This window comes from Triticum aestivum, chromosome 7A, assembly GCF_018294505.1.
Source record: "Triticum aestivum cultivar Chinese Spring chromosome 7A, IWGSC CS RefSeq v2.1, whole genome shotgun sequence".
NCBI lineage: Eukaryota > Viridiplantae > Streptophyta > Magnoliopsida > Poales > Poaceae > Triticum > Triticum aestivum.
This window is the reverse complement of record NC_057812.1, coordinates 243619159-243639009: the sequence shown is the minus strand read 5'-3', so window position 1 is coordinate 243639009 and position 19851 is coordinate 243619159.

Here is a 19851-nt window from a genome sequence, read left to right as displayed (position 1 = left end):
CATCTAGGTGTAATAAGTCACGTTAGAAGGTGCAACGGGACCAAGGTGCATGCGTGTGCGTGTGTGTGTGTGTGTTTAACACCATGTGTGTGTTAGAGAGAGCGACAGATCGACCTACTCCTACAGAGAGATGTTGTGTAGTGTACGATTTTAGCCGCGAGAGTCGGTGCATCCTCTCATTTCCGGGCGTGTCCGGTAGGGACATGCGGACAGCTGCCACGCCCGCTCCTGACCAGCCTGGCCCACCCAAAGCCCCTCCATCGCCCGCGCGCGCTTCCCGCCTGAAACGGTCAGCGCCGCTCCAAAGAATCGGTGCCGCATTCATGCCCGGGCAGAGCGGACGCGACCTCTCACTAGCGCAAGAGTGATGGTTGCTTCGTCCGTCCAACTTACTGCTGGGTCTATGTGATTTGTCGGCTCATTGGTCTTTATTACTGAGGTGGTAGGACTGCTGGATGTCCCACGCTTTCGGCGAAAGGAGGTATACTACTACTAGATTACAATTTTCTCCATTCTTACAGCGGAGGCGTGCAAGAGCAGTGAAAACACGCAGGCTCAGTGATTACATGGCCCACCTCACACTATCACCGTGCGACACCTAACTCTTTACATAGTACTCCCTCCGTTCCTAAATATTACTAGATGAGTCCCCGCGCGTTGGCGCGAAACAGCGGTATATCTCTCTGCGCAAAATTATCGATTTCATAGAACAAAAAAAACTCTATAACCGCATGACAAATGTGGTAGCCAAACTAAATAAACTCCCATCATCATTTAGATCATCCCACGTAAGGAAAAAAGATCAGCCAACTCCTACTGCATAATGGGATTATATTTTTCTTTTTGACATGTTAATGGGACTTAAAAGCTCACTTACATGCATGCTACCGGTGCATGCTTGCATGCAGACATGTTGATGTGATTTAAAACCCACTCACATGCATGTGGCACGGTATTTCTGCATGCTTGCATGTGGCTTAGTGCGGAGCCTCTCAACGTCAAGATCAGACGGCTATTATGGACTGATTTACTTCATCTAACGGCTACATCAATTTTGATGACGTGGCTCAAGGAGAGGATAGAGAATTCCTAGTAGTGGGGGCTAGCTATTACTAGTAGATATAAGTCTTTGTAGAGATTCCACTACATACGGAACAAAATGAATGAATCTACACTTAAAATGCATCTATATACATCCGCATGTGGTTCATGGTGAAATCTCTACAAAGACTTATATTTAGGAACGGAGGAAGTACTAGTATAGTACGTACTGTAATTTATCAGCGAGATAAATTTGTACAATGCTATGAAGCTTCCAGCTTCTGTTACATGTATCTTGCGTCCAAGGTTGCCCGTTGCAACATTTCATCAAATACAAAGGAGACTAACATGCATGCTATTGCATCTCAATGATTGACAGATCATAGCAAATATGTACTCCCTCCATTCCAAAATAAGTTTCTCAACTTTGTGCAAACTTTAGTACAAAGTTGTACTACTACTAAAGTTGACACTTATTTTGGAACAGAGGCAGCTAAAGAAAAAAACGATCCATGCAGTCTCTAGCCCTTGAACCGTGAACCCTGACCAGGCTTCAATTTGCTGGCAACGTTCGAGCTTCCTAATAAATGAAGTTTGCAACCTTTTGACCATCGGATCATTTTGTGCAGTTTCACCAAAATCGAGATGAGCATCCCTGTGGCAAAGAAATTGAACAAGCGTGATTAGAATAAGATTACTGGGACTAGTTGATGAGACATAAACTCATCACAAATACAGTACGTAGAAGCCAGTAGAGGTATGTGCGGGGCAAAGAAGTAGAGAAATATCCACAGGGAGTGATGTGGGCAGCTGGAGCAGTGGTGCAAGCCGGCTGTAAAGGGAGTTGTACCTGAGGGACGTAGCTCAACCTTGAGGAGGGCGGCGGGAGGCGGCAACTGCCCACGTCGCGGCAGTGAGCAAGGGACGAAGGCAACCTCACCGGCTTTGTGAGAGAGAACGGCGGGGACCCCTGATCGGGACGTGCCGACAGTGGGTTTTCACCGTCGGCGACGGCCACCGCATCTACACTAAGCATCCACCCCTTCCCCAAGCGGACGTGATCCGCCGGGATGTTAGAGATGTGGCCACAGTCGTTTTGTGCGAGAGAGTGTGAAGAGAGCAACCCCAGCAAGCAACCGTGTAGGCTGGCCCGTCCTGACTATGTATATAGTGGAGCGGTTTCCTTTTCTCTCCATATGAACCTATCATATTGCGTACGTGCCACTGAAGAAAAAAAACTTTATTTATAAATGACGCGGCACCTACTACTCGTTCTCCTATAACCTTGCGCTTGGCATCTCCAAAATATTAACCTTGCGATTGGCTCTTCGCCTCTTCGGGAAGTCGAGCAATAATGGTAGTGCAGTATATATCGTTCTGGCTATATGAGACCGAATGAATTGCTGCACGTCCACCACGTGGGCGAGGGTCGAGGGGCGAGGGAGAGTGCTACATACGGAGCAAAATGAGTGAATCTACACTCTAAAATACGTCTATATACATCAGTGTTTGGAGTATGTACTAGTAGTTCATATTGAAATCTACTAAAGGACATATATATTCCAAACAATATGATATAATCTCTATAACCAAGGTAGTAGGGACGAGGAGTAAACGGAGGGAGTAGTAAATTTTTCTCCTCGTCCTGCGAGCCACCGCGCGCATGGGCGAGGGAGCGGGCGTAAGGCGTAGTAAGCAAGCTTCACCTCATCCTGCGAGCCACCGCGCCCGTGGGCGGGGGAGACGGCGTACTAAGCAAGCTTCTCCTCGTTCTGCGAGTTGACGGGACACATCAAAAGTACTCCAGTGTATAGAGCCTTGCCTCTAAGGTAGGCCCCACATGGTTTGCCTCTTTTTTTAACATAACACGTCAAGTCGCAATTTGTTTGTTCACCCGTGGTAGACGATCCTCCCTCCACCAAGTGGACAACCAGTACACGTGCCAAATTACCACGTGGGCTGCCTTTTTCGTACAGAAATGAGCTCCACCGTGTACCCGCGCGGGTGTGGTTGGGAAAGAGACGGGAGTACGTGCGCCGTGCATGCACCTCTTCTCTTCGTGCACGTCCCCCACCTACGTGGGTGTGTGTGAGAGATACAAACCGCGTTCGTGAGTGTTTTTGTTTTGGGTGGGGTGGGGTGGGGGTTGATTTCGTGAATTATTTGTGGGAATATGTGTCGATGACATCTCAAACAAAATTTTGCATGCAATGTGTGTGAAATGGAGGCCTATCCATATCATACATAGAGGGTCGGGCAATCCACGAGAAGAGAGGGAGGGGTCATAGCTATCGATAGAGTCGAAGAGAGGATCAAGTGGGTGGGTGCGAGATCGATGAAGAGAGCCATCGAAATTGTGTGTGTGTACAAGTCAAAGATATAGGGCGACTGGCCTACCGGAACGTTAGAGGGCACACGTCAAGTTTGTGTGTGGCAGGGAGACATGACTAGAGCGCTCGATGTATCGGTGTGTGTGGGGGGAGGGGGTGGTGGGAGGGGTAGGCAGAGGCCTAACTATAGAGGTAGAACGACTCGTATATGTGTTGAGAAGGAGAGACCCAGCTATGTATTGAGGGAGATCGCTCGACATCCATACATAACTGAAGGACGGGAAATATGATGAGAGAGAGAGGAGAAAGAGAGGGAGGGAGAGGGAGGGAGAGGGGTAGAGTGCTGGATGGGTGATGGAGTTGCTTCTCGAAGATGGTAGGAGAGGCCTACTAGACAAACTGAGGGTGGAACTGCAATGTTATCAATAAGAGTGGGGATGTGTTTCTGTGTGTGCCTGTGCGTGATAGATCTGTCGGGACGCATCCATGGATGATGAAGGGGAACCATGTGTTTGGTAAGCAAACCTAACTAGATCGGTAGATCAATTGTTGTTTGTCGGAGGAAGGGAGAGACACAACTAATGAGGTAGATCGATTGACGTGTGGGTAAAAATGAGTTATAAGGACCTAGATAGCTATATGTATAGCGAGAGATCGGTCGGTGTACGTCCATTTGTTAGAGGCAAATAAGGCCCAGCGAGACGGATAGACAGAGAGAATGGAGCTAGGAGGTGGTGCGAGAGGCCCAACTACTAGCTAGATAGGGGGAGGAGTGTGTGGTTGTGAGAGCGATGAAAAGAGGGGCGAGAGTTTACACGTGTGTCTGGCCGTATGAGAGACACGAGGCAAGGACACATAAAGGAGGAGATTGAAGGTGTGTTTGTATGTTGTAGGCAGGCATCGCTGGAGAGGTTTATCGATCGGTGAGTGTCGAAAAGGAGTTGTGGTGACTCTGGGAGAATGACCTAAAGAAAAAAATGAATGTGCCCGGTGGATAGAATGCCGAGGGAGGGGGAGGGCGAGGAGGGCGTGTGCATGCACGAGAGAAAGTTAGTGGTAGCTACAAAGGTTAGAGGATTGTGTGGGTGTAAGAGACTAACAAAGATCATAATTTGATATGAAAGCGGATTCATATATTTGAAAAGGAGATCATAGTGTTTTAAACATTGCATGCATGAATATAGCGGTGATACACGTGCTGTGCACATGTTATACCATAATGTGATAATGCATGGCGTTTGCAACTCACAGCTAAATGTCGAACAATCTAAACCATACTATACATCAAATAATCTCACATTTTATTTGAATTTGTGATAATGTGTGGCGTTTGCAGCTTACAACTAAATATCGAACAATCTAAACAATACTATATATCGAACATTCTCACATTTTATTTGAATTTGTGGTAATGTGTGGTGTTTGCAACTCACATCTAAATACTTGTAGGCGTAGGGGGCGGGGCACCATACATAATGTGATAAACACATTATACATATGAGACATGGTTTAGATTATGAAGATCTAGCTAGAGCTAGAAATGTAATGTGATTTGAAATCAAAATAAAGTGGATTCAAAAAATCTAGTTCGAGTTCATATATTACACATAGTTCATATGTAACTCGAGACTAATCATGTGGTGTGCTGTGAAGATAATACACAAACGATGGTTTAACTTGACAATAATGATGATTGTAGATCTTATTAAAACAGAGAAACGAATTCAAATGCTTTGATTTCACAACAATCATTACTGTAGACCTTATTCAAATAGAGAAACAAATTCAAATTTAGTTCATATTGAAGCAGTAGTATATACGTTTGGAATGCACTAAAACATTCATTTGAGTAGTAGGTTGCATGCATTATACACATAGCGAAATATTTTAATTGAACATAACATGAATTCAAAGTTTTGAATGACATTTGTAGGGCGCATTGATTTGGTACAATACATGTTAGGCTTGTCCAGAAATTTCAACCCGCGCCTTGTTATCCTGAAATATTTAAGATATATCTTTGTCTCGTTGTGCTCCGACAACTCCCTCCATCTCAACCCACGCCTTGCTATTCCGAAATTACAACGCGGGCGAAAACTCCCACCTCCTGTGAAATCCCGACACGTGAAATGCCCGTGGTACCCCTGAACCGAAAGAACCGCCTTAAATCGGTGGGGGTACTTTCATAACTTACCCCACATTTCAGACAAGCGCGTCTCTAAGCCATGGTTCCCCACTTCCATCCCATCTGCCCACCCATTCGTACACCGAGGCCGCGAAAACCCGCGACGAAACCCCACACCCTGCTCCGTCCGCCACCCAGCCGGAGCCTCTTCCCCGATGACATCGTCCACAGCAACACCTCGACGTCCCTCATCCACCGTACTGGATGAGGATCCGTCGTCGATCTCATCGTCCCGCCAGTTCAGCCACTCCGTCCTCCACCCCCAAGGAGCTGCCCCGACGTTCCCCTCGTCTTTCGCGCCACCTCCATTCCCACACCGCCGTCTTCACCTGCACCACCGGAAGAGCATCATCATCACCGTTTCCTCGGATGAAGCTGCGGCCTAATCGGTGCCACCAAAGAGGTTGTACACTAATCGCCGCATTTTCTTCTTGATTCGATCTCATGGTGCTGCCAGCGCTCGGTCCCGAGCCGACACGGCGCGGCTCCATCCACGGCGGTGTCGCCGGACACTTCCTCCACGGCGTCGCTCCCTCGGCGGCGACGTCCACATCAGTAGGACCTGCTGCTGCTTTAGCTCTTGCTCGCGCTGCTGCTCTGCTCTTGCTCTCGGTCCCCTGCCTGGTCTACTCTTGTTATTGCTCTTGCTCGCGCTGCTGCTCTCGCCCTTGCTCTTACTTGTGATGCTGCTCCGATTTAGCTACACTTCACTCCGATGCCGCCGGGGTGAAGGAAGAACCAGCCGCAGCGGGGAGGGGGCTCACCGGAGAGGTACCCCACTATCTATATTAGGGTTCAGGATGGGGGCGGTGGTCACCGGTGGTGGCGGGGCGTTGGCGGGGCGGTGGCGTGGGGATCGCCGGAGAAAAAGCTCGGCACGGGGGTGGGGGGCTAGAGGGATGGCCGGGGCGGCGGCGGACCGGCGGTGGGGAGTGTTTTCAGGGCGGGCGGGGCGGCCAACCGCCGGCTGCGGGCGGCGGGGGGCTGCTGTTTGGCCGACTCAGGGGGTGGAGGTTGAAAATGAACCGCAGGCCCTTGATTTCGTATCCAACGGCTGCAAAATCGACTGACTAGAGATGAAAAAGTCAGTCAACCGATGTGTAGCCTCACCTTGCTAGTGCGTTCAGTTTTGACAGCAAAATTCAGTTTCGACAGCATAATTCAGTTTCGACAGTTAAGTTCAGTTTCGATAGTTAAGTTCAGTTTTGACAGTTAAATTCAGTTCCGACAGTTAAGTTCAGAGATGAGCGGCTGATGTATTTTACATCTAGCACTTTGTGTTTATGTATTTTACGTCATGTATTGGAGATGCTATTAGAATTCCACTCAGGTTAACGTTGTTCGTTGTCTCTCTTGTCCTGCTTCAGCCTCCGCGTCGTACAACGCACTGGAGCTGCTCCATCGACGAAACCCTCCATCACAGCGGAGCAGTACCTCGGGCTCCATCTCCAGACGCCTAAGATCTTCTTCTCCTCCTCCGACAGCCAAGTCAGCCGGAGCATCCTCACCGGCCAACCCAATCATGCTGAGATCGACATGGCTTCGCCAAAGAGGTTGTACACTTGTTGCATCTCTTTTTTACTCTACATGTTATATATATTGTCCACTGAGCACACGGATTTGTTCCTTTAGTGTCTCCTTGAAAGAAAAAACATAGGAATTTTAATTTTCACTTGTCCTCCTTTTCAAATTCCTATTCATGAAGCACAAGACTAAGAGATCGTAGCATAATAGCATTATAACCGTATATTTTCTTGTGGTTTGACTTAATCTCACCATGCTTCTTTGCATCCTGTGATCTTCCAATTGTTGTGAATCAAACACCCAGATTGGCAGAAATCCTATGTTTTTAAATTCTCTATTTTGCACGTGCATTCCTATCCTATTCCTGTCTATTTCCTATCCCTGCATTGTTGGAATCCTCCAATTCAAACGAGCCCTTACAGAATTACTTCTCTTACAGATAGTTGTCAAAGAAAACCTTGTGTGGTTTTTCCCGCTCCTGCTGCGCCGTCGTCCACCCTAGCTCAGCTGCTCCAACGACAGAAGGGTCCAGCACAGCAGGGATCCGGCCTCCAGACTATCTTTCGCCGCCTCAGATCTTCTTCCCCGTCGCTGGCAGCCATGAAAACTGCACTACCATCATCAACCGAGCAGATGACCTTGAGGACTACACGGGTCCGCAAGAGAGGTCGCACTCTTTCGTGTCTGCTTACGTTATGCATCGCTTAATATTATATGCTACTTTATCGTCTTGTTCACCGATTAGACTCTGAGTCAGCTCCAAATTAATGGTCAAACTTGAGTTTTTAAATGGTTGTGGGGTACATGTTGGGTGGGATACAAACTTGAGTTTTTAAACTTGAGTTCACCGATTAGACTCCCGCTATCAATAGTATCTATCTACTATCTGGTTAATCTCCGGTGTCTACTATGAGTTTTATGTTGGGTGGGAAACAAACAGTAAAGAAGCCATTATCTGTATTTTTTAACTGAAGCCATTATTTGCCTGCTATTATTGGTTTTGGGTCTATCCACAGGTTGCTACCATCACTCTGGATTTCTGCATGCACTCCTTACATAATCTCACTATGTTTTATTCCTATGCATGACAGTTATTGTAAACAATGAACTGAACATGTAGAGTAAAAGAGACGAGCCTTGCATGGCAATAAAATTTTATGCAGACGTCGCTCCATGGTAGGCACAAAGGCAGCCCCCCTCCACGCATTTCGGATTGTAATCGAGAGGAAGATATCTGTTCCGAGGGGGATTTAGAAGAAGACAACTTCTATTTACCCCCTGAGGTCTTCGCTCTAACTTGGCATGTTGATGCTGGTTATATCATGCATATGGTGTCTTGCATTGCTTACTTTATACATCAAATATGTCATCTGCTTAGTTTAGACATCCTTTGTGCGAATGCCATCTGTTTAGTTTATTCATCGTTTATGTGAATTATGCAACGCCATCTTGTTTAGCCAGGCATCATATATGTGAATTTTGCAATGTCATCCTGCTTAGCCAGTCATCTTATATGTAAATTATATCAGGCCATCCTTTTTTCGTTACATATTACATTTGTCAACAATGTTATTACATTCAACTGATCTTCGTGTGCATCAGCCATTTGACACGGTGATGGCAAATTCTAGAGTGAAAACAAGGTCTTCAGAGCAGACTATGATATCTGACAAAGCGCATATCTCGCTGGTTACAGATAGCTCCTCAGAGGAGGATTCAGATACAGATGACCAGTCCTATCCCCCCCCCCCCCGAGGTGTATGCTCTAACTTGGCAGGGTTATGCTGCTCATATCGTGCGTATGGTGTCTCGCATTGCTATGTCATTTGATTAGTTTAGACATGCTTTGTGTGAATGCCACCTGTTCAGTGTCTAATTACCATATATGTGAATTATGCATTGCCATCTTCTTGCAAAACATTATATATGTGAATTATACAATGCTATCTTGTTGCAAAGGCATTACATATGTGAATTATGCAATGCCATGTTGTTTAGCCAATCATCATGTATGTGAATTATATCATGCTATCATTTTTTTGTATTACGTGTTCCATTTGTCGACAATGTTTGTATATTTAACTACTCTTCCTGTGCATCAGCCATTTGAAGCGGTGATGGAAGTATCTGGAGTGAAAACAAGGTATTCAGAGCAGACAATGCAACCTGCTGAAGCAGACATCTTGCTGGTTACAAAGAGCTCCTCAGAGGAGGATTCAAAGACTGATGACCAGTCCTATCTTCCCCCTGAGGTCTATGCTCAAACTTGGCAGGGTTATATTACCCATGTCATGCATGTTGTCTTGCATTGCTTAGTTTTTACACCATATATGGATTGCCATCTGCTTACTTGCTTACTATATAAATCATATATTTGAATTATATCATGCCATCATGTTTACATAGTACATACACATCATCTATCTAAATTATGGCATGGCAACCCATTTAATAAAGACATCATATAGTTATATCATCTCATCCTGTTTAGTGTTTACATTCATCATATTTTGAATTATGGCATTCTATCCGTGAATGTACGTGAATTATGGCATGCCAACCTATTTAATAAACACATTATATAGTTATGTCATGTCATCATGTTTACATAGTCTCGTATTTTGAACTATGTCTTTCCATCTTTTTTAGTTAGCCATCATAATGTGAAATTGTGTCATGCTATCCTGTTTAGTTAGCCATCATACATGTGAAATTGTGTCATGCTATCCTGTTTGGTTAGACAACATAAATATGAATTATTTCATGCCCTCTTTTATTCCCCACTATCCATTGCACCTGTCTATCATACAATGTCTATACTTTCAATTACTTTCCTTATTTATCAGCCATTTGAATTGGAGAGCGTGATGGCAGTATCTAAGGGAGTAACAACACAGTGTTCAGAAAAGATAGTGCTACAAGTTGATGCAGATAGAACCACGGTTGTACTTGCCCAAGGACTAGATCCACCACACATAACCCAGACTCTCGCAGATTGTACCCCTACCCAGTTGGACAGAGAACCAGCTACACCCCTTCTAACCCCAACCCCGGCAGATAGTAACCCAGTTCCAGTTGACACAGCACCGTCTCCACCACAGAGCACCCAAACACGAGCAGTTAGTAAGGGAACTGCAGTGCCCAAAGCATGAGGACCACCACTCTGAATCCCAACTCAACGCTTAAAGGAGAAGAAGATTTGTTCTCAGGTCAGGTTCTATAGCTATGGTTCATACGCCTTTGCTCTTGCATGACTGTATTTACTCCTACCAACTATTTTCAAATTTGAAGGATGGAATTGAAACTCCAATGGCGCAACAGGTATGTTTTAAACCTGTTTCTTTAAATGGTTTGCTGTTGTAACCTGCTCTATGTTGATTTCAGTTTCAATTGAATAAACAGTTATGTTCTCATGTCAGGCACATTACAAGTGTTGTTATTGCTCTATAGTTACCCACACTTATATTTTGTCTATTTTGCTTTGTCTTGAACAAATATTATTTGAACTGTGTCTCTATCCTAATTTGGCAACAAAAACTAGAATGATATAGACCATAAAGTGACCATGGTACATCGATATATGTTTGTTTCATGTTGTTATCCTGTCCACTTTACTACTGAACTCATTTACCAAAATGAGTTTCATATACAAGATGGTAAACATGTGATGTGTCTGGTTGTTTCTCTTTTAGAATGCAGACAAAATATTGGAGAACAGTACCGCATTATCCAATGGTAAAGGAAGTAATGCATATAAGGTTCAAGATAGTGAGACATCCCTATTGGTCTCCAAGAAAGCTGATAAAAACTATCTTGACGATAGTGAGGGAACCCAAAAGTCCTGTCTTGATGTAGTGTTCGAGTTACTGGCCACTACTGCTGGCACAAGCTCTTCAAACTCATTGCCTGAATCAGTTCGTCTTCTTGAGTCTCAACTTCAAGTTGAAAGACATCGATCAGATGTGCTGCGACAGGAAGCTGAAGGATTGAGGAAGTCCCTGCAGAATTCAGATGCATATTTTCTGGTGCAACAACAAGCGCTGGAGGATTTAAGCGCCAAACAAGAGAAAGTTAATAAGTTTGCTAAGCATCTTGCCAGCATTATGGGTATCCAGGATATTGTTTCTTGAGATCTTCTGAAGTGGTTTCAGTTCTGGATTTGTTTTGCTGCGGCGTTTATTTGCGCTGGTCGCCAACTTTGACAACCAGTGTATATGATATGCTGCTTTGTTCCCTATATATGCACTGGTGGCAAACTTTGATGCCCAGTGGATGTAATATGTGTAATAGCCGTGATAGCCTAGCGTTAGTTGCTTGCTTATTTATTTCCTTATTGTCTTGTTTATTTGTTTGCTTGTAGTCATTGCAGTTCTTTTTCCACGGTTAGCTAGTGGCTGCAATAACCTATTTTTTAAAACTAGGCCACAATAACCATGGGCTAATATTTACCATAGTGACACTGGGCCTCCTACTGGCCGTAGAAACAGTGGGCCTTCTACAGGCCATAGAAACAATGGGCCTTCTACGGGCCGTAGAAACAATGGGCCTTCAGCGGGCCGTATTATCAATGGGCCTTATACGGGCCGTATAATCGATTGGCCAAACATGGGCCAAACAGACCGCATTATGGCCGTAAACGGGCTAGAGTTGGAATCGTCCGTTCATGGGCCGACCATAATGGGTCATCATTAATAGGCCGTATTTGATGATGCTATGAAATCGGCCCAACGTACTAACGAACCACAAACGAGCCGACTGTAACCACGGGCTGAATTTGGCCCACAAGCAGAAAATGACAGTAACGGGCCGTAAGTAAACGAATGCTGGAAATGAGGCCAAGAATAAATGGGCTCTGAGAAGGCCGAAAGATAACATGGGCTGGAAACGGCCCAACGGAATAACGGGCCGTTAATGGGTATAAAGTGATACACTGTTCATTACGGGCCAGTTTCACCACGGGCCGTTAATGGGTGTAAAGTGATACACTGTTCATTACGGGCCAGTTTCACCACGGGTCGTTAGTAGGCCAAGAGTTACATAGGGCCTCATATGGGCCGAAAGACTTCATGGGCCATACATGGGCCAGAAGTGAAAACGGGCTGGAATCATATTGGATGGCCTAGATGACGCTATTGGGCCTAATTCGGATAGGGCGTAACGGGCCTTGGGTTAGCGGGCTGTAAATGAGCTATATTCGAACATGCCGTTAACAGGCTTTCCATGGGCCGGCCCGCAAGCTTTTGACCAAGTCAAACGGGCCGGCCTTTTCACAGGAATGGGCCTCTGTTGGGCCGTGCCACGTGTCGACGTATCATAGGCGCCTTCCGTCCAATGAGTGGTTGACATCTGTCCCAACGATGAGCCGACACGTGTTTCCTCCAGCCAATGATGATTTTACACGTGGAAAATCCCCATTGGTCGGGGCTGTTAACGGGTTATCGGATCCAAAACCCGACCCGATAGCTTAACGGAGTTCCGTTACGGTGGATGCCACGTGTCTGTCACCCTTGACGAAAGCACTTCTGTGACGCGCGATTTATCGTCATGGAAGTGGACACTTCCGTGATGATAATTTTGGTAATGTCATGGAACACTTCTACGACAGCACAGGTATGACTATCTTGATTCTGTCATAAATTTGTCATGGATGTACATGCATGACAAAAAAAGCGACCTATTGTGACAAACACGTATCATCACGGAAGTGTATTTTTTTGTAGTGATCGTCACCACGCCGTCGTGCTGACGAAACTCTCCCTCAACACTCGGCTGGATCGGAGTTCGAGGGACGTCATTGGGCTGAACGTGTGCTGAACTCGGAGGTGCCGTACGTTCGGTACTTGATCGGTCGGATCGTGAAGATGTACGACTACATCAACCGCGGTGTGCTAACGCTTCCGCTTTCGGTCTACGAGAGTACGTAGACAACACTCTCCCCTCTCGTTGCTATGCATCACCATGATCTTGCGTGTGCGTAGGAATTTCTTTTGAAATTACTACGTTCCCCAACAGTTATTGGAGATGATCATGTTTTGTAGAAGTTATTGGCAACTGGCAGGAGCCTTATGGTTGTCGCTTTATTATATGAAATGCAAACGCCATGTAATTGCTTTACTTTATCACTACGTGTTAGCGATAGTTATAGAAGCAATAGTTGGCTAGACGACCACGACGCTACGATGGAGATCAAGGTGTCAAGCCGGTGAAGATGGAGATCATGACGATCCTTTGGAGATGGAGATCAAAGGCACAAGATGATGATGGCCATATCATGTCACATATTTTGATTGCATGTGATGTTTATCTTTTATGCATCTTATTTTGCTTAGTACGGCGGTAGCATTATAAGATGATCCCTCACTAAAATTTCAAGGTATAAGTGTTCTCCCTGAGTATGCACCATTGTGACAGTTCATCGTGCCGAGACACCATGTGATGATCAGGTGTGATAAGCTTTACGTTCACATACAACGGGTGGAAGACAGTTTTGCACACGCGGAATACTCAGGTTCAACTTGACGAGCCTAGATTGTACAAACATGACCTCGGAACACTGGAGACCGAAAGGTCGAACGTGAATCATATCGTGGGATGTCTATCTAAGTGGGAGTTCTGAAGTAATTTGATTAATTGAACTTAATTTATCATGAACTTAGTCCTGATAGTATTTGCATATCTATGTTGTAGATCAATAGCTCGCGTTGTAGCTCCCCTATGTTTTTGATATGTTCCTAGAGAAAACTAAGATGAAAGATGCTAGTAGCAATGATGCAGATTGGGTTCGTAATCTGAGGATTATCCTCATTGCTTCATAGAAGAATTATGTCCTTGATGCACCGCTAGGTGACAGACCTATTGCACGAGCAGATGTAGATGTTATGAACATTTGACCAACTCAATATGATGACTACTTGGTAGTTTAGTGTGCCATGCTTTACGGCTTAGAACCGGGACTTCAAAAATGTTTTGAATGCCACGAAGCATATGAGATGTTCCAAGAGCTGAAAATTGGTATTTTAGATTCATGCCCGTGTCGAGAGGTATGAGACCTCTGACAAGTACTTTGCCTACAAGATGGAGGAGAATAGCTCAGCTAGTGAGCATGTACTCAGAATGTCTGGGTACTACAATCGCTTGAATCAAGTGGGAGTTAATCTTCCAGATAAGATAGTGATCGACAGAGTTCTCTAGTCACTATCACCAAGCTACTAAAACTTCGTGATGAACTATAATAAGCAAGGGATGACAAAAACTATTCCCAAGCTCTTCGCTGTGCTGAAATCGGCGAAGGTAGAAATAAAGAAAGATCATCAAGTGTTGATGGTTAACAAGATCACTAGTTTCAAGAAAAAGGGCAAGAAAAGAGAGGGAACTTCAAGAAGAATGGCAAGCAAGTTGCCACTCCCATGAAGAAGCCCAAAGCTAGACCTAAGCCTGAAACTGAGTGCTTCTACTGCAAAGGGAATAGTCACTGGAAGCGGAACTACCCCAAGTATTTGGAGGATAAGAAGGATGGCAAAATGAACAAAGGTATATTTGATATACATGTTATTAATGTATATTTTACTACTGTTCAATAACCCCAGGGTATTTGATACCGATTCAGTTGCTAAGATTAGTAACTCGAAACTGGAGTTACAGAATGAATAGAGACTAGTTAAGGGCGAGGTGGCGATATGTGTTGGAAGTGATTCCAAGGTTGATAAGATCACCATCGCAAACTCCCTCTACCTTCGGGATTAGTGTTGAACCTAAATAAATGTTATTTGGTGGTTGCGTTGAGCATGAATATGATTAGATCATGTTTATTGCGATACGGTTATTCATTTAAGCTAGAGAATAATTGTTGTTCTGTTTACATGAATAAAACCTTCTATGGTCAGACACCCAATGTAAATAGTTTATTGAATCTCGATCGTAGTGATACACATATTCATAATATTGATTCCAAAAGATGTAAAGTTGATAATGATAGTGCAACATATTTGTAGCACTACCGTTTAGGTCATACTGGTGTAAAGCGCATGAAGAAACTCCATGCAGATGGTATTTTGGAATCACTTGATTATGAATCATTTTGATACTTGCGAACCATGCCTCATGGGCAAGATGACTAAAACTCCGTTCTCCGGAACAATTGAGCGATCCAATGACTTACTGGAAATAATACATACCGATGTATGCGGTCCAATGAGTGTTGAGGCACGCGGCGGGTATCGTTATTTTCTAACCTTCACAGATGATTTGAGCAGATATGGGTATATCTACTTAATGAAACACAAGTCTGGAACATTTGAAAAGTTCAAGGAATTTCAAAGTGAAGTGGAGAATCATCGTAACAAGAAAATAAAGCTTCTACGATCTGATCGTGGAGGTGAATTTTTGAGTTATGAGTTTGGCCTTCATTTAAAATAGTGTTGAATAGTTTCATAACTCACGCCACCTGGAACACCACAGCGTAATGGTGTGTCCGAACATCGTAACCGTACTTTATTAGATATGGTACGATCCATGATGTCTCTTACCGATTTACCACTATCATTTTGGGGTTATGCATTAAAGACAGCTGCATTTACGTTAAATAGGGCACCGTCTAAATCCGTTGAGCCGACAACGTATGAATTATGGTTTGGCAAGAAACCTAAGCTATCATTTCATAAAGTTTGGGTTTGTGATGCTTATGTGAAAAAGCTTCAGCCTGATAAGCTCGAGCCCAAATCGGAGAAGTGCGTCTTCAAAGGATACCCAAAAGAAACTGTTGGGTACACCTTCTATCAAAGATCCGAAGGCAAGATCTTTGTTGCTAAGAATGGACCCTTTCTAGAGAAGGAGTTTCTCTCGAAGGAAGTGAGTGGGAGGAATGTAGAACTTGATGAGGTAAGTGTACCTTCTCTTGAATTGGAAAGTAGTTCATCACAGAAAATCCTTCCCGTGATGCCTACACCATCTAGAGAGGAAGCTAATGATAACGATCATGAAATTTCAGATCAAGTTGCTACTGAACCTCGTAGGTCAACCAGAGCACGTTCCGCACTACAGTGGTACGGTAATCCTGTTCTGGAAGTCATGTTACTAGACCATGATGAACCTACGAACTATGAGCAAGCAATGATGAGCCTAGATTCCAATAAATGGCTTGAGACCATGAAATCAGAGATAGAATCGATGTACGAGAACAAAGTATGGACTTTGGTTGACTTGCCCAATGATTGTCAAGCCATTGAGAATAAATGGATCTTCAAGAGGAAGACGAACACTGATGGTGGTGTTACTATCTACAAAGCTCGACTTGTCGCAAAAGGTTTTCGACAAGTTCAAGGTGTTGACTACGATGAGATTTTCTCACTCATAGCGATGCTTAAGTCTGTCTGAATCATGTTAGCAATTGCTGCATTTTATGAAACCTGGCAAATGGATGTCAAAACTTCATTCCTTAATGGATTTCTTAAAGAAGAATTGCATATGATGCAACCAAAAGGTTTTGTCGATCCTAAAGGTGCTAACAAAGTGTGCAAGCTCCAGCGATCCATCTATGGACTAGTGCAAGCATCTAGGAGTTGGAATATACGCTTTGATGAGGTGATCAAAGCATATGGTTTTATACAGACTTTTGGTGAAGCTTGTATTTACAAGAAAGTGAGTGGGAGCTCTGTAGCATTTTTGATAGTATATGTGGATGGCATATCGTTGATCGGAAATGATATAGAATTTCTGGATAGCATAAAAGGATACTTGAATAAGAATTTTTCAATAAAAGACCTCGGTGAAGCTACTTATATATTGGGCATCAAGATCTATAGGGATAGATCAAGACGCTTAATTGGACTTTCACAAAGCACATACCTTGACAAGATTTTGAAGAAGTTCAAAATGGATCAGTCAAAGAAAGAGTTCTTGCCTGTGTTGCAAGGTGTGAAGTTTAGTAAGACTCAAAACCCGACCACGGCAGAAGATAGAGAGAGAATGAAAGTCATTCCCTATGCCTCAGCCATAGGTTCTATAAAGTATGCCATGTTGTGTGCCATACATATCATGTACCTTGCATGAGTTTGGCAAGGTGTACAATAGTGATCCAGGAGTAGATCACTGGACAGCGGTCAAAATTATCCTTAGTTACTTAAGAGGACTAAGGAAACATTTCTCGGTTATGGAGGTGATAAAGAGTTTGTCGTAAAGAGTTACGTCGATGCAAGCTTTTACACCGATCCAAGTGACTCTGAGTCTCAATCCGGATACATATTGAAAGTGGGAGCAAATAGCTAGAGTAGCTCAGTGCAGAGAATTGTAGACATAGAAATTTGCAAAACACATACAGATCTGAATGTGGCAGACCCGTTGACTAAACCTCTCTCACAAGCAAAACATGATCACACCTTAGTACTATTTGGTCATTAATCACATGGCGATGTGAACTAGATTATTGACTCTAGTAAACCCTTTGGGTGTTGGTCACATGGCAATGTGAACTATTGGTGTTAAATCACATGGCGGTGTGAGCTAGATTATTGACTCTAGTGCAAGTGGGAGACTGGAGGAAATATGCCCTAGAGGCAATAATAAAGTTGTTATTTATATTTCCTTATATCATGATAAACTTTTATTATTCATGCTAGAATTGTACTAACCGGAAACTTGATACATGTGTGGATACATAGACAAAACATAGTGTCCCTAGTAAGCCTCTACTAAACTAGCTCGCTAATCAAAGATGGTTAAGTTTCTTAACCATAGACATGTGTTGTCATTTGATGAACGAGATCACATCATTAGGAGAATGATGTGATGGACAAGACCCATCTGTTAGCTTAGCATGTTGATCGTTCAGTTTTATTGCTATTGCTTTCTTCATGTCATATACATATTCCATTGACTATTAGATTATGCAACTCCTGGATACCGGAGGAATACCTTGTGTGCTATCAAAGGTCAAAACGTAACTGGATGATTATAAAGATACTCTACAGGTATCTCCGAAGGTGTTTGTTGGGTTGGCATAGATCGAGATTAGGATTTGTCACTCCGAGTATCGGAGTGGTATCTCTGGGCCCTCTCCGTAATGCACATCATAATAAGCCTTGCAAGCAATGTGATTAATGAGTTAGTTGCGGGATGATGCATTACGGAACAAGTAAAGAGACTTGTCGATAACGAGATTGAACTAGGTATGAAGATAGCAACGATCGAATCTCGGGTAAGTAACATGCCGATGACAAAGGGAATAACGTATGTTGTCATTACGGTACGACCGATAAAGATCTTCGTAGAATATGTGGGAACCAATATGAGCATCTAGGTTCCACTGTTGGTTATTGACCGGAGAGGTGTCTCGGTCATGTCTACATAGTTCTCGAACCCGTAGGGTCCGCACGCTTAACGTTCAATGACGATTTTGTAATATATGAGTAATGTGATTTGGTGATCGAATGTTGTACGGAGTCCTGGATGAGATCACGGACATGACGAGGAGTCTCGAAATGGCCGAGAGGTAAATATTCATATATAGGATGATAGTATTCAGACACCAGAAGTGTTCCGGAGGTACCAGGTATGTATCGGGTCACCGGAAGGGGTTCCGGGCAATCCCGACAAACTATATGGGCCTAATGGGCCAAGAGAGGGACAGACCATCCCCTAAGGGGCTGGTGCACCCCCTATAGGCCGAATAGGAGGAGAAGGAAAGGAAGGGAAGGGAGAAGGAAAGGGGAGGATTCGGCCTCCCCCTTTCCTTCCCCTCCTCCTCTCTTTCCTTCCTCCTCCGACACTTATGGAAGGGGGAGGCCGACTTGTGGGAGGCGCCCTAGTAGGATTACTCCTACTTGGGGTGCCCCTTGCTACCCCTCTCCCTCTCCCACCTATATATATGTGGGGAGGGCATCGCTAGAACACACAACATTGATTCCTAGCCGTGTGCGGCGCCATCCTCCACAGTTTACGCCTCCGGTCATATTCACGTAGTGCTTAGGCGAAACCCTACGCGGATCACTTCACCATCACCGGCACCACGCCATCGTGCTGACGGAACTCTCCCTCGACACTTTGCTAGATCAAGAGTTTGAGGGACGTCATCGAGTTGAACATGTGCAGAACTCCGAGGTGTCGTACGTTCGGTGCTTGATCGGTCGGAATAAGAAGAAGTTCGACTACATCAACCGCGTTACCAAACGCTTTCGCTTTCGGTCTACGAGGGTACATGGACACACTCTCTGCCTCTCATTACTATGCATCTCCTAGATAGATTTTGCGTGAGCGTAGGATTTTTTTTTTTGAAATTACATGTTAAGTTCCCCAACAGGCAGGAGTCGGTCTACTAATCTTGAACGTGATGCCTATATAATGATCATTGCCTGGATATCGTCATGATTATTTGAAGTTCTATCAATTGCTCAACAATAATTTGTTTACCCATCGTATGCTATTTTTCTCGAGAGAAGCCACTAGTGAAATCTGCGGCCCCAGGTCTCTTCTTTATTATATATGCCTTCACGATCTATTTTTATTTGCTTTTATTTCAGATCTATTAATTCAAAAACCCAAAAATACCTCGCTGAATTCTGTTTGCTTTTATTTGCATTTGTCAATCTACCATAATTTTTATCCCGTCTACTTGCCAATTTCTGGCACCGTTACCCGAAAGGGATTGATAACCCCTTTAATACGTTGGGTTACAAGCATTTGTTATTTGTGTGCAGGTGTCATTCACGTAGTGTTGCGTGGTTCTCCTATTGGTTCGATAACCTTGGTCTCATCACTGAGGAAAATACCTACCGTAGA